Consider the following 16365-nt stretch of genomic DNA (forward strand, 5'->3'; position numbering starts at 1 on the left):
GAACCTCTTTGTCACACATGCCATCTCAGCCTCCTCCTCAGTCATCTCATTTTGAGACGATTTCAGTGCAATGGATTTCTTCTTCTTTCCTTCCTTCGCTGAGGTTTTCTGTTTCCTGTTTAACTAATATGTTTGCAGATTCCCTATCAACTCAGCCATAGGAAGTGTCATCAGATGCTTAGCTTTTGTGATTGCGTCCACATTGCTTTCCCAGGTTTTTGAAAGCACCTTAAAAATTTTGCGAACTTGCTTGCCCACTGGAATGGTTTCTGCCTCTGAGCTCATTAGTGATTATAGTGGAACGAGAGTTCATCTCAAAGATGGTTTCACCATACATCATCACAAATTTCTCATATTGAATGGTGAGCATGTCAATCTTCGACTCCTTCACCCATTTAGTTTCTTCATTTCCAGTTTGAAGACAGTCCCAAATCTCTTTTGTAGTTTCACACGCAGAATTTCTATTATATTCATCAGCACCAGTACATACTAGAATCTTTTTAGCTTTGAAGTTCTTTTCGATCTTTTTCCTCTAAACTTCACTGTATACCTTTCTGGTCTTGACCATAGTGGTGGTGAGTTCTCTCACCTTTACTTCTTTCAGATAAATGTAAGGTTCATCAAGAATGGCATCCCATAGCTCGGCGTCCTCTGCATTTATGTAATCATGCATTTAATTTTTCAACTATCCGTAGTTCTGTCCGTTAAAACGAGGTGGCTTGGTAGATGATTATCCTTCCTCCATATTCGGTGGACCAGCTATTCCTTCAAAATCTTCCTTTTTTATGTGCTAACTAATCTGAAAAGTGAAGCTCACTTTTTGAAATGTTTGCGTCCACTTATGTTAATGGGACCAGGTCCTCAATATAGTAACAACAGTAATAAAGAACAAATACATAAAGTAAACACTGACAAACAACTTAAATTTACATGGAAACCTCCTTGCTCAAGGGATAAATATCATGAACTGTTCTCAACAAGACTTTACAAAATGCTTCCACTAATATTCAACAAGCAAAAGTAAAAGTTTGTTACAAAAAGAGATTAGCCTGCTAATCTCCCCACTAAGTAATACTTCCTATCACTTAGTTGAGCTTGAGCAGATACAACACTGCTGTCTATACTAATCCTACCTAATTAATATAGACCTTAACTAAGAACCTAATTTACCCTTAACCCATCCCTTACATTGATTTACCCGTGTTTGAAACGTTTCTTTCACAATTGAAACGAATCCTATATTATAAAAACAATTACAAGCAATAAAATGCAGCAAGTACAAAAGGAAATAAAAGCACTTCTATCAGTTCCCTTGCTGTTCTTGAAGCTTGAAATATCTATCTTTGAATGAATGAGTAAATGAGTTGTTGTTTGTTTGATTTATATCATGAAGAGTTATTACCCATCAAACAAATTACCTTGTCACTTCTGATTAGTGAAGTATATTATCGCTTCACCAACTTCCTGACGCAAATAGCTTTTACAGTTGTCCTATACTTTGACAACTGGACGAGTTCTTCATACTCTGCGGAGGACTAGATCCCTGCACTTGTGAGGAGATCATCAAAACATCGAGAAGCACTAAGCTCTTACTATATATATTTTTTATTAAATGCAGACCTAAAATCCATTACATGGGATAAAAAAACTTATGTTACTAAAAGCAAACGGAGTTTTACCAAAATAAGTAGTCATAGAATCTAATTAAAAAAAGAAATGTGTTGTAATTTCCATATACAGTAAACAAACTTTTTCTAATTCCACACGTTGAGTCATAATTAAAAAATGTCATTTACTACTTTACTCATTCATTTTATGTGTTTGAATAGCTGCAATTGTCGTCTTTACGGAGATTGAATCTAAGTCACTCCAAAATCCTAGAGAGAAAACCAGATTTCGAGGGGATTCCGAATTTGGAGTATTTGAATCCACAGGGGTGTAGGAGTCTTGAAGAAGTTCTTCATTCGCTCAAGTATTGCAGAAAACTCATCCACTTAAATATGTATGAGTGTAGAAGACTTAAGATGTTTCCATCTCTTAATGTGGAATCTCTTAAATCTCTGGATCAACACTACTGCTTTAGTTTAGAGAAATTTCTAGAAATCCTCGGAATAATGAAGTTATTATCGATCATTCATCTTGAACCTCCTCTTACAGAGTTAGATTTTAAACCTCGTACCTCTTCTAAGCAGCATTGACATGTTTAAAAGATTGGTAGAGCTTAAGGGAATTAGGTTGGTTTGAATTTAAAAGTCGTTCAAAAATGATAAAATATTTCGAAAAAAATTGGAGCAGCTTGATGCCAGCTATACTCTAATCTCACAACCTCCATCTTCCATTATCCGGCTAAACAATATTAAATAATTGAATTTTGCATAACAAAAAATAGGAAGAGGTCTCGTAGATGGGGTGTTTTTGTTTTCCTTCACGTGAATGAATTGTCACGTCTGCATATCATTTAGGATATGAAAATTTATGATCGCAAAGGAAATTATTTTGAGCATTTGCCTCGAAGTATAGCCCGACTTGGTTCTCTTCAAGACTTGAACTTATTAGTGTGCAGGAGGTTTAACGAATTTCCAAACCTTAACATGGCTGAAGGGTTCTGCTCATTCAAAAATCTGAATCTCAGTGGAAACAATTTCGAGCATTTGCCTCGAAGCATTGTTCAGCTTGGTGCTCTTCGATCCTTGAACTTAACAGATCGAAAGAGTCCAGAATTTCCACGACAATTATATACAATAAATATATATTTCATCAATGATTCAATTTGTAATTTGTTGTTTCAGAATATCTCATCATTGCAGCATGACATCTCTGTTTTAGATTCCTTTTCACGCAGAAAATCCCAAATTGGTTTCACCATCAGGGAATGGGTTTATGTGTATCAGTCAATTTGCTTGGAAATTGGTATGTATCGAATAAGTTCTTGGTATTTGTTGTATGTTACTTGGGCAAATTATTTGACATCACAACTCATTTGATTCCTTATGTGATGATGGGAATGGGTTTATGTGTATCAGTCAATTTGCTTGGAAATTGGTATGTATCGAATAAGTTCTTGGTATTTGTTGTATGTTACTTGGGCAAATTATTTGACATCACAACTCATTTGATTCCTTATGTGATGATGGGAATGGGTTTATGTGTATCAGTCAATTTGCTTGGAAATTGGTATGTATCGAATAAGTTCTTGGTATTTGTTGTATGTTACTTAGGCAAATTATTTGACATCACAACTCATTTGATTCCTTATGTGATGATGGGATGTCGTCCATGACCCAGGAATTTGCTTTATTCAACCATGCAGTATATATTGGTAAATATGATATGCATATTTTTGTTGGTAACTCTTGGTGGCTTATGGGATGCAAATGGAAAAACACCAAATGACTATGGGTGCATTCAGTTTTATTCAGAATAAATTATTTTGGAACAAGAAGTGAATTTGGAGTTTGTTTGTTGTATAAATATGAAGCTAAGCTTTACACTGGAATAAGGAAGAGCAGATATGATGAGGTCAGTTGCTCGTCTTCTAAGAATCAAAGTTCACAAATAGATTAAATACCTCATTAATTTGTTTGTAATGAAGCGTAGTCTTCCTTGATATCTATTGTAAAATGTTACCTTCTTTTTATATTTTAATAAGCGCAGGAAACACATTTAGTCAATCATCTCTGAAAATAATGTAATCTAAGCAAACAAACACAACTACACCACCGAATGTAAATCCTCCCTATTAATATTCTCATTCTTGTTCAATGTATTGCCATTGTCGAGCAAGAAATGACATTTCACATCCATTTTCAGAAGACATTCCAACGTTGTGTTCAGGTAATCCATTGTCACGACTTCAACATGTGGTGTTATGTTATGCTTTGCAGCAAAATCCAACATTTCTTAAGTCTCTTTCGTACTTCCTATGCAACTTCCAGCCTCTAGCTTCCCTCCTGATTTCCATATTTTATATACAAACTTTAGTCTTAAAAAAACAGACCGTCTGATGCACTAAGTTTTCGTCCAAACTTTTTTTATTTGAAATAGTACATAAAGAAAACTTTATATGCTTACCAATAAATAGAGAAAACATGGGCAAGTACTCCACTAGGTTTTCTGGTGCACCAACCATAACAAGCTTACCATGAGATTTCAATAATATAAGCAATGGAAGAATAGAGTGCACAGCGGAAATTGTGTCGATGATCATGATCCCATCCAATGCATTCGTTACATCCTGTTTGTGTATAAAAAAATGAATAAACAAAAGGTTAGACCCCATTCGTGTTTAAATTGTTAAACTGACATAAAAACTTAAGCTTTTAGATGAGATTGTCAGACACTATAACACAGAACTAGAGCATGCGGAGGTGGAGCGTTCAAAAACCTCAACACCGCCATTGTCGAAAAAAAATTCACGTGATTTTGACTCATGAAAAAGAATCAGGCAGAGGTGTGTTGAAGACACAACTGATTAAATAAAATTGCTCTCTCAAATAGTTTAGACATTCAAAATAAGATGATCACAAAGTTCAATGATAACACCTTCATCTGCTTAGGATCGCGGATGATCAAGAAAGAGTCTGCGCCTAAACGCTCAATTGCTTCTTGATTCTTTTTAGCAGATGTACTAATGAATGTACCTTTGGTTCCGAATTCCTTAGCGAACATAATAACCATATGTCCGAGCCTTCCAAGATCAACAACACCAATGTGCATTCCAGGCTTATCGAGTCCAAAATATCTCAAAGGACTATAAGTAGTAATTCCAGCATATAACAGGGGAGCAACGTCCTTCAACAAGTTTTTAGGACAACATAGTACAAAATGCTCATCAAATACCATTATGTGAGAGTAACCTCCAATTGAGGGTTCCGTCTGAGTTATAGCCGTTGTATGTAGGAATCTTATGAGGGAAGTAATTCTCGAGATCAACGCTACAATTCTCACATTTGCGACATGATCCTTCCATACATCCAACACGTACTTTGTATCTAACCTTAATATCTCCCCCATGCTATTGATCTCAGGCTTGAAATTATATTTACAATTAGTTACACTCATGAGTAGATAGAACTGACACAAAGTCGCTAATTCTTTACTCCATCCGTCCCAGTTATATGACTTCCTTTCTTTTTTAATCCGTTCAAATAGAATGACACGTTTATATATGGAAAAATTACATATATATGTACACCTTTATTTTCCATAATTTCCATTATGGCCTAGCATTTCAAGATATTTTCAAAATCCCTTATTTTTTCCAATTCTCAAGTCAACATGATACATAAGTATCCTAGCCTTAACCCACTTTTCTCTTTCCTTTTTTCTCTCCTTGAATCTCTCCCTAATTTCACTCCACAATTACAATTTTTATCTAAATTTGAATTTCAAAAGGATTATTACTCGATAAATCAAATTCAAACAATTAAATAAATATTTCTCGTATTCTCCATTATTATTTTTTTCAATTTTTTGTTTGTTTTTTCATTCATGTATATACTTGATAATTTAGTTATTGTTAGTTGTTGATTCATTCATGTTGATACATTAGACATTTAGTTGTAGTTAGTTATTGATTCATTCATGTATCTTATTGATAACTTAATTCTTATTTGTTGTGATACATTTACAGATACACTTTACTTCAAGCTCACATAGACCTTTTTTTTATAATCTTATTGTATTTGATACATTATTATCAATGATTAAGATACTATGTAGTGCAAATTGCATATCAGAACGAAAATTTGATGGTTACAACTCAGTTTATTTTTTTTCAATAGTCCATATGGATGTATCAAGTATAAAATTCATATTGTTGAATGAGTTGTTATATTCATAATTTTTTGTATCATATACAATATAGTTTGGTCATGATACATAGTCAAAACACTTTGTAGTTGCTCTAATAATCTGTTTCACTTTTGTTTGAGGAAGAAAATACAAGCTCTTTAATTATGTCCTTCTTGTCCACATTGTCCACAAGACATCTCGTCTAGTTGAAATCTAGCACAATTACATATTTTTCGCTTAAGCAAACACTGTATCTCCTTCCGGCCTCATAAATTGAAAAAATAAACTCTGACGACACGGAACAACCTGCAAACATTTAAAAAACTCAGTGATACATTACATGAAATACATATTTCTTAAATTTTCAAAGCAATATTTATCTAGCAACAAAGTAACACATAACGACACAACTTTGTAACCATCTTGTCACATGTAACAGATACATTACAATAAATAATCACACACTAAAAAAATTGTTAAAAAATGATGGACAAAAAAGCGACATCATTTGTCACACTGTTCGTCGTTGTTTAATAAATATAATTATTTTCCAAAAAGTGACGGACGACAACTCTTAGTCCATTGCTTTTTTCGCAGATTTTTGCGCCAAATATTTATTAAATTAACAATTATTTATTTAATATGTATAGCGACAACCGTCCGTCGCTTTTATTAAAAATAATTATATATTAATTAAAATATTAACGATGTTGTCCGTCACTTTATATTCATATTATTTTATGACTTATTTTTTATTATAGTGTGGGACGACATCTTTATGTCCGTCGATTCTTAGTCAAAATATACGGTCAACTATTTTAAAATAGCGATGGACAGTGACTCTTTGTCCGTCGCTTTTTGGTCAAAATGGTTGGTCAACTTTTTAAAAGAAAAGCGACAGATGGGAAGACGTTGTCGGCTGTTTTTCATTAAATATTTCAAATGACAGACTCGATTTTTCCCATTTTCCTCTCTTCCTTCTCTCTTCTTTCTTTCTTCCTTCTCTTGAAGTATTCCGCCACTACCATCATCGCTTGCCACCGCCGCTGTTGTCGCTAGTTGCTGCCATCGTAGCTTCCAGCAATCTCCATTGTCTCTTTCTCCATTAATTTAAGGTTAGAATTTTATCAAATTAGTTTCAAATTTTTCAATTTTAGTTATATTTGATTATGTTTATTAGTTTATAGGATTTTTGTTTTATTGAATGATTGATTGTGTCTCATAATTAATGAATTAGGGTTCTTAGGATTTGGGTACTAGTTCGATTTTGAAAAACTTTGATTTGATTGTGAATTGGGATTTTTAAACATTATTTGCTAGTAATTAGAAAATTGTTAATTTAAATTTAGAAGTTAGATATTAATGAAGTTTGATTGTTTAAATGTATGAATATATAGGATGAATGTTTGAATGTCATGAATATATAATTTTTGTAGATGAATCGTCTTTTATGGATGTTTAATATGCATTATGAAGCTGGTGCTAGTTTGAAATTTGAGTTTATTGACGGTGTTAGAAATTTCATTGAACATACAATGACACTTAAAAAAATTTAAACCAGATACAGTTATGATTCATTTGTACCTTAATGGATGTAAGCCTAGATATTTTGTATGGATTGATCATGGAAAAAGAAATGAATTGAATGGTATGTTTTATAATTTGATGGTTGTGGATGAATTTAATAAGCTTGCACCACATGGTCAAATTAGGGTTGAACATGATATGGTTCATGAAATAATCAATTATGCTTTCGGGATTTAAGGTGGGATGGAACCCGAACAATATTTTAATGAAGCTCCAAATGAAGAATCAAAACACTTCTATGATCAATTAGAAGAGTCTAGTAATCCACTATATGAAGGGAGTCCGCGTTCTGCCTTGTCATTTGTAGTTAGATTAATGAATATTAAATCAGATTGGAATGTTCCTAATGCGTCTATGGATTCAATGGTTGATCTTTTAGATGAATTAGTTAATTCGGAGTTTAACATACCTAGGAACTTCTATCAGGCGAAGTGTTTGATTTCCAAGTCATGTTTGACGTATGATAGAATTCGTTGTTGAGTTAATTGTTGCATGCTGTTTTACAAGACTGATAGTGAATTAGAAAATTGTAAGTTTTCTAGACATGCTCGTTATAAGAGGACTTTGAACCGAAAGATTATCCTAGTTAAGGCAATGCATTATCTACCTCTCATTCCTAGTTTAACGGGGTTGTATGTATTGTTGAGATACATCCCACATATAAGATGCATCGTGAATATGGAAGGTCTCCTGGTGTTTTGTCCCATCCATTTGATGGTGAGGCATGGAAGCATTTTGATAATGCATATCCTTATTTTGCTAGTGAACAAAGAAATGTTAGATTGGGATTGTGTTCCATTTGGTATGGTTGATACTAGATAATATTATCCTAATTACTGTAAATGAGTCAGTTCTTCCTTATTTCACAATGATTGCCACCACGACACTACGAAGACCTATCTTTACAGGCTATTCGTCTACCACGACCCTTATCAATAGGATGGTGAATGATACTCCATCTCCCAGAGGATTGAATATTCTAGTAGTAAGTAGTTAGATGTTATGGTCGGTACGCCTCCATTGATTCAGATTTTTGTGCATCCTAGTGTCAATTTTATCTACAACTGCACCTAATGATTCTACACAAGATATTGAGATGCTTGCTCTAGCTCCTGGCCAGAAGGACAGACTTGGAAGAGTCATGATTGAGCCGAATGGATCCTCATAAGTTTATTTTGTTATCTATTTGTTAGTTTATTTTATTTATTTCTTATACTTAAATATTACTAATGAACTAACATTTATTATGTGTTTTGCAGGTGACATCCTATAAAGGATGGTGCTCGGGCTTTAAAGACTGTATTAGAAAACTCTATACACAGGCTTATCACTCTTTAAGAGAGATTCCAAACAGTATACGCCAGACAATGTTTAATGAATGTAAGGAATATACTTTTTTAGTTAAATTTAATAATTTTAGTATACTTTATTTTTTTACTATCGATCTAATTAATGTTATTCAATTTTTTTCCTATACTGTGTGTAGTTGGGAGTTAAGGTACAAATTGGTCATTGGGACCACATTTGAGAGGAGGGAATTCGCGAGACTATCTGGATGGATAAATAAAGTTTGGGATAGTGATGAACGTCCGGATTGGATGTTACCTCATGTTTTAGATGATTTGCGTCTATATTGGAACGTTGATAAGGCAATGTACGAAAAAGCCAAAAAGGCTAGAGGCACTCTTGAGGGTGGCTCGTTGCACACATGAGGTGCAAAGACTGTTGGAACAATTACAAGACAGAGGGTAAGTTCTAATTCAATTTTTTTAAAAAAAAAAATAGTTGATTCATATATATATTGTTATAAATTTCAGCTTTTATTTATAGGAAAAAGAATTGGGGCACCCTCCCGTTGAACCAGCGATTTTAGAGAAGACTCATGTAAATAAAAAAGAAAATGAGTCAGATCCGAATATATATATATATATATATATATATATATATATATATATATATATATATATATATATATTGAATATATTTATGATATGTATATACATTGATGCCAATTTTTCTATTGAATATGCAAAATGAGTTTCATCAGTACGTCGCTCAGAATCTAGATAATTTAGTCAAAACGACACCAAAACTGGCCACCCAAATTTGGAAAGAAAAGTGGTAGAGGGAATACACAAGGGTAAAGTCTATGTTGTAGGCTCTCGAAACGATGTAATACGATTTCAGTCAGGCTTAGAAGGTATAGGATCGTCACATCAAGTCGAAACACTTGAAGGTGTTCAGATTATTGTTATGTCAACTCAAATAGCACAACATACACGACATTGGCAGAGAGTCGGAGCGGACAAAAGCAGTTTAACAATAAAGTACGAGTGAGATCGTTCAGGAGATCAAACAACTGGTGTTGTACATCGCTCATCGACCTACTACATCTTCTCCCGCCAAGGACACCGACAATGATAATGACGAGGATGATTATTTTGTAGATTGCAATCCCTAGTTTAGGTATCTTTCATGACTTTTTGAAACTAATTTTGAATAAGTTTCTAAGTTTTTAATTTGTCATTTAGATATTTTTGAATATTGATTTAAGTTTTATGTTTTATATGTTATGTGATGTTATTGTTTGATATGGGGCTGATGAATATGAATTGAAGTGTATTTCCCGGTGGGCAGTAGAAACTGTTGTTGTTAAAAAATTTCCAAAGAAAGTGACGGACAATCTGGTTTTATCCGTCGCTTTTCTGAGATTTTCAAAAGTAAAATATCTAGAAAAGTGGCGGATTGCGTTGACTTTTGGAAATTTAAAAAATGAAAATGAAAATAAAGTGATAGAGTCTGTCGCTTTCGTTAAAAAAAATAGTCAAAAAGTGTCGCAGTCCGTCACTTTTTGAAAAGCAATGAAAGTGACCTCATTGCTTTTCCGTCGATTTTGACCAAAAAAGCGACACAGACCGTCATTTTTTGACAATTTTTTAGTATAGTGTGTGTGTGTGTATATGTGTATATATATATGTATAAAACCCACATTATTATTGATCAAAACAAGTAATCAAAGACTGACATACATTTATAAAAATTTGTCATACACACTCGATATTCATTACGTATCTGATCAATCTCAATTGTTAATTCATTTTGTTACAGATATCATATATAATATATTATGATAATTCATTTTTATACAAATCAAACTCAAATACACAATAATGATCACATCATAATCTATAGGTACAAATTACAATATCCATCATTTGATACTAATGAATCATGACTTACATATTCACATTAAAATGACAACAAAATTATAACCATGATACATTACAATACTATATACCAGTTTATCAATAACCAACTCATGAAGTACCTTTGAAAATAGCAATGTATCATGATTTTATGTATCAAAATTTAAAAAATAATAATTCACAATACAGAACAACTAATCTCAAACCTTTTTATCATTAAAAAACACAAGATGAAAGTCCTAAGAAATTCCAACAATCGTCTTTACATATTAATTCACATGACAACAAGCTTGCGTACCATCCATCTTATTTACTGGTGAAACTTATACTCCATTCATTTATAGTTTCCAGTCAGTTTTAGTAATTAATCTAAGCCCAACTTTTCATGCTTCAATGTCTTGCTCAGGCCAGCCACAAGATATTTTCACCAAATATTCTTCTAGAAGTCAATGTCAAACAAACAAACATATCTCAGATTCGTCATGAAATATCTTTAGAAATAGCAGTGTATCACGATTTTATGTATCAGAAATTAAAAAATAACAATTCACAATACTTAACAACTAATCTCATATTTTTTATCATATCCTGAAGTTGTGCTCTATTTTATATTTCTCCATTATAGATATGAGTTACCTTCTAGGTATTCACATCAAAACACAATAATGACCACAACTGATTTTGAATTGATTGTTCGAAATCATGAATCATTTATCCAATCATCTAAAAGGAGAATTTGAGATTCAAGATTTTGAATTGACGGAGAAGATGAAAATTTAATTTTCTAAATTTTGTGAAGTTGTTACAGATTGGAATGGATTCATTCAATTAGTTTGATGTGATTTGTGGGAAAGAAAATCAGTTCTGCTTTATTTGTGGAAAGAAAATCAATTTTGTTAATATTTCGTATGAAGCGCAATAGACAAGTTTTATAATGTATCACGATAAATCTATCCGAATGAAACTTATATATCAGGATGATTGATATTTTTAGGGAGTTCAGTAAAATAGAAAAGAGTAAGAATATGGTGTAATTTAAGTCTTACACTATGAATTTATGTAAATTATATTTTTCTTAATAGTTGGGTCCAAATTAAAAACGTGATAGAATCCTAATTGAGGAGCTCTAATAAAAATTGCAAGGAAGAAAAATAATTATAATATAGAAGCAAGACACAATTGATAATGAAATGTATTTATGAACAACACTGGACCAGTTACCAACACCTCGTAATTAATTTAATCAAAGCACCTATATTTATAGAGGGATTGATGTCGGTTTATTATTAAAATTAACGCAGGATGGAGCGAATTGCAGGTAATTGTGATTTTATGTGGGTTCAAACTTAATTTTAACTTTTTAAACATTATAAGAGTGATATATAGAACATTATTTATTAATATAATTTCTTTAAAGTTACTAAATATTCAACATAGTAAATGAAGTTGGATCAATAAAAAGTAATATATTTTCTCACATGTTTTTCGATTGACCTTTAGCTGAAAAATAAAATTGTAAGTCATTATCTATTAAATTAATACAACTTGATAAAAAAATGAATTTATTTTAAGTATCAAACTTAACTAGAAAAACAAGAAAATGAAAAATAACTTAAATACACAATTTTAAGTTCTTTATTGTCTACTTTTCCCTACTTTTTTTAAAATTACTTAAATCTCTTATTTCACTTAAATAACAAATCTTCCAGATACATAATTATCTTTTACCTTACACATTTCACAACTTTCCATGCCACTCTTTTTTTTCCTCTCTAAATTCACTCCATTACCTATTGAGTTACAAATCATTATCTCAATTTTATTTTCAAAATTTTTCTCTCTCAATCCAACCATTTTCAAAAGGGTCCCATTTTCATCTATTTTAGTCCTTTAATCTCTCCCAACTTCACTCCACAATCTTATCAGTTATAATTTTCATTTTAATTTTATTTTAAAAGCAGTCTTTCTCTAATCAATAAAATTTAAACCACTGAATTAGGTACTTTTCATATTCTCAATTGTCGTTTTTTTAATTTTTTTTTATTTTGATCCTCTTCTCTAGATACATATGATTCTCCATTATATCTAATTATCCATTCATCCTTATACAATGTATCATATTCAGAACTAAGGTGTTGATACATAACCCTAATATTGTTGAATTTTCAATTAGTTTTATTGTGTTCTATATAAATGTACTTGATACATAAACACTTCCTAATGTACAATTTGCATGTATCAAGTTTTTCAATGTATCATCAAAATTTTATTCAAATTTAAAAAGGCTATATACACAATGACAAATCGATTGTGTATTATGTATCTACACTTGTTAATATTTTTTCAATGTTATCAAACTTAGAATACGATGTATCTGTAAATATTACCCATAATTATCTTGATACATAAAAACCCATACGACATGGTACAATCTGCAAAAATCAAAAAATTGAGTGATACATTATATCAAATACATTTTTTCAATTTTCAAAGCAACATCGATTTAACAACAAACTAACACATATCCATAGAATTTTATAACCATCTTATAACATGTTCTAGGTACATTAAAATTATCAATGATACAACCATTCACAAAAATGCAAGATTGATATTTATTAATGTATCATCCACATTTGCCTTGATCAAAATAAGTAATTTAAATATCTCAATTGTTACACTATTTATATGTACAATATACACAATAATAACCTGATGCGTTTTAAAAATTTGTGATACACACACTCGATATTAAAAATGTATCTGATCCATCTCAATTGTTAATTCACTTATTGCATGTATCATATACAATATATTATAATGATACATTTTTATACAAATCACATCCGACTACAAAGAAAATAACCACATCATAATTTTTATATACAAAATAACAACACATGTGAGTCGTTTACCACTAATATATCTTGACTTACATATTCACATCAAAATGACAAAATAAAACTATAGCAATGATACATTGAAAATATATTATATACCAATGACGGAGAGGGCGAGGGAATGGTGGAGGAAATGGTTGAACGGTTGGTGATGGATAAGAAGACAATAAAAAAGATAATTTCCTTCCTCAAATAAGAAGCCAATGAATTAATGGCACAAACACCATATGGCAAACCACTCTTTCTTCTTATATACATATACATCTACTCCCCATGATGTACCTAGGAGTTCTTGATTATCCTCTTAAGATATCCTTCCTGAGAATAATTTCCACACAACAACTATAAATCCAAACTGATATTGAACTACAAAGTATTTGTATACCAACAGACCAAATGAAGAAACCACAATAATTGAGGTACCACACAAATCTGTAGATCTCATTCGTAACTAACTGATTATTCTCCTGATGATAAACCCATTAGATGGGTGAAGGCTTGATCTACTGTCACGATTGTCAATTTTCTAATGATATCTCTAATAATATTTATTGCTAGGCCCAAATTACTTATCCACCAATATTCCTTTAAGCCGAGAAAGAAATAGAATTCTGTAAGGTACTCTATCAAGGATCAAATCATTGCATGAGATTTGAAAAGTATTTAATTCAGTGGTCATCATCTCTTTCGGAATTCCTCTTGTGGAGATTTTGTGATTTCAAATTGGTGGAGAAGCTGAAAATCTGAATTTTAAATTTGTGAAGCTGTTACAGATTGGAATGGAATGATATCAATTAGATCTGCGTGACTTGTGGGAAATAAAATTTATTTTTTGTTATTATCCATATTAAGCGCAACAAACAAGTTTTATAATGTATCACAATTAATGTATTCCAGTGAAATTTATTTATCGAGATGAATGATATTTTATGGGATTCTTGTAAAATAGAAAAGAGTAGGAATAAAATGTAATATATTTCTTACATTATGGATTTATGTAAGTTATACGTTTAAAATAGCCTAATTACTCCCCGTTGTTATAGTTTGATAATTACAATTCGTAGCTACACGCTATATGGAGGAGAGAGGCGAGCAAGACTGGGGAGAGACAGAGAGAAGAGAGAGGCGAGAGAGAGGGGAGAAGAGTGGGAGAAAGGTGAGTATTGTATATGTATATCGATTATGTATATTATACATATGTATATGTATATGACAAACGAGAGAGGGAGAGGGAGGAGAGAGGCGAGCGAGACTGGAAGAGATAGGAGAGAGGCGAACGATATTGAAAGAGGGAGGAGATAGGCAAGTGATAGTGCGCATACAGTGGGAGAGAGGTGAATTTATATGTCTATAATTGTATATTATACATATGCGTGTGTATATATGGCAAGCAAAATTAGGAGAGGGAGGAGAGAGGTCAGAGAGTGGGAGAGTGGTGAATTGTATATATATAGAGAGGTTAAATAATTGTATACTATGCATATGTATTTGTATATTCTGGCGAATTATACATATACAAATGTGACTAATTATATAAACTCGAAGTTAGTCCACGTGATTAATGTATAATGTTAGTCATGAGTGGTAATTATAGCAAACTATAGCTATGATGAGTAATTAAATAGTATAAATTTTCTTTTATTGCGTAAAGTTCCCTAAAAAAATTATGCGGGGCAGGTTTATGAATTGTGGGGTGTGGAAAATTAATTGAAAATGAAAAAAGATATCATGTGAGGTGGGCCGAAGCGGATTAAAAATTTTACGTATTACTCACCCTCAACACCATTGTCATCCCTATCATCAAGGTTATCATATCTTGGTTAAGATTCAATCTCTACCAGGCAAGCAACATTAAATGGAACCTTCAAATATTTACAAAGAAGGTGAATCTCCAAATAATTAGAAAAAAACATGAAGAAGTTTGCTATAGAAATAATGAATATAGATTCTCATGTACATTTGATCATTTTGCATCCACCAACTTTTATGTTTAAGAAACTAAGATAAAGACTAATGAAAGAAATAATTAATGGTTTGTGCAATACCAGTTATTTATGTCATCATTTACAACAACTAATAAAGGGCACCCCACTAATTAAACTTATGAACATTATGCTTTATCCCATTTATGATCAATTATAACTATTTAAAATTTACTGATCAGTTGAGATAAGAGGAGAGTTATTCAATGTTGGAAGAGCTGTATTTGATTTCCAATTAAAGTTTTAGGGAACAAAATTATTTTCATTCCTAAGAAAATATAATTATTTCATTAAATTTATTTATATCATATAACTATTTTCTTTATCAAGAGTGTGCATTTCTATTTCAGAATATAGGATAAAACTTTGTGCAATTTATGCGAATAACTATTAAATAGTTATATATAACGAATAGATGAGTGTTGTTAACTGTTATAATGTTATTTTCCTTTAGAAAGCTAAAAAAAGGAAAGTAGAAAAGAAATAACTACACATAAAAAATATATATTGATTCAAAGTTAAGAAAATTTTAAAAAGCCTTTGAATTTATTTCTCTTGTGAATTTTATTTCGTAGTTTTAAATTAGAAATTGATTAAATATTTGGATTAAGGTGAATTCACGGCTAATTTATTTTTATGGTAAATGTCATTAAACAAATCTCCTTTTGTCATTGTTGTATCTTTATCGGCAAAAAAAAATCTCTCTACCTGCTGTCAATAGTCTTTCTTCAAAAATATCTGAACGGTTCATCTTCAAAAATCTCTGAACGGTTCAATTCTCCCATCCCGTTTGTTTTAGTAACTTACCCTACGGTCTCCTCGCCAAGAGCTCCCCGGCAATGATAGAGGAAGCAATCCGCCTGTTGTGGAGGAGCGGCTTTTTTCTTTCACAATAAG

The 16365-nt window shown here is 31.7% G+C and overlaps 1 long non-coding RNA gene and 1 pseudogene across 1 annotated transcript; one reads left to right on the forward strand and one right to left on the reverse strand.

The window, feature by feature from the left end:
- Window positions 1-2517: 2517 nt before the first annotated feature.
- On the reverse strand, window positions 2518-5216 carry LOC101245059 (8-hydroxygeraniol dehydrogenase-like; annotated as a pseudogene).
- A 1367-nt stretch (window positions 5217-6583) lies between these two features.
- LOC101245361 (uncharacterized) lies at window positions 6584-9319 on the forward strand. The gene is made up of 4 exons (XR_003246751.2): window positions 6584-6908; window positions 8640-8760; window positions 8867-9128; window positions 9211-9319. It is a non-coding gene; the product is annotated as an uncharacterized lncRNA (long non-coding RNA).
- Window positions 9320-16365: the final 7046 nt, after the last annotated feature.

The sequence above is a fragment of the Solanum lycopersicum genome, chromosome 5, assembly GCF_036512215.1.
Source record: "Solanum lycopersicum chromosome 5, SLM_r2.1".
NCBI classification, from domain to species: Eukaryota; Viridiplantae; Streptophyta; class Magnoliopsida; order Solanales; family Solanaceae; genus Solanum; species Solanum lycopersicum.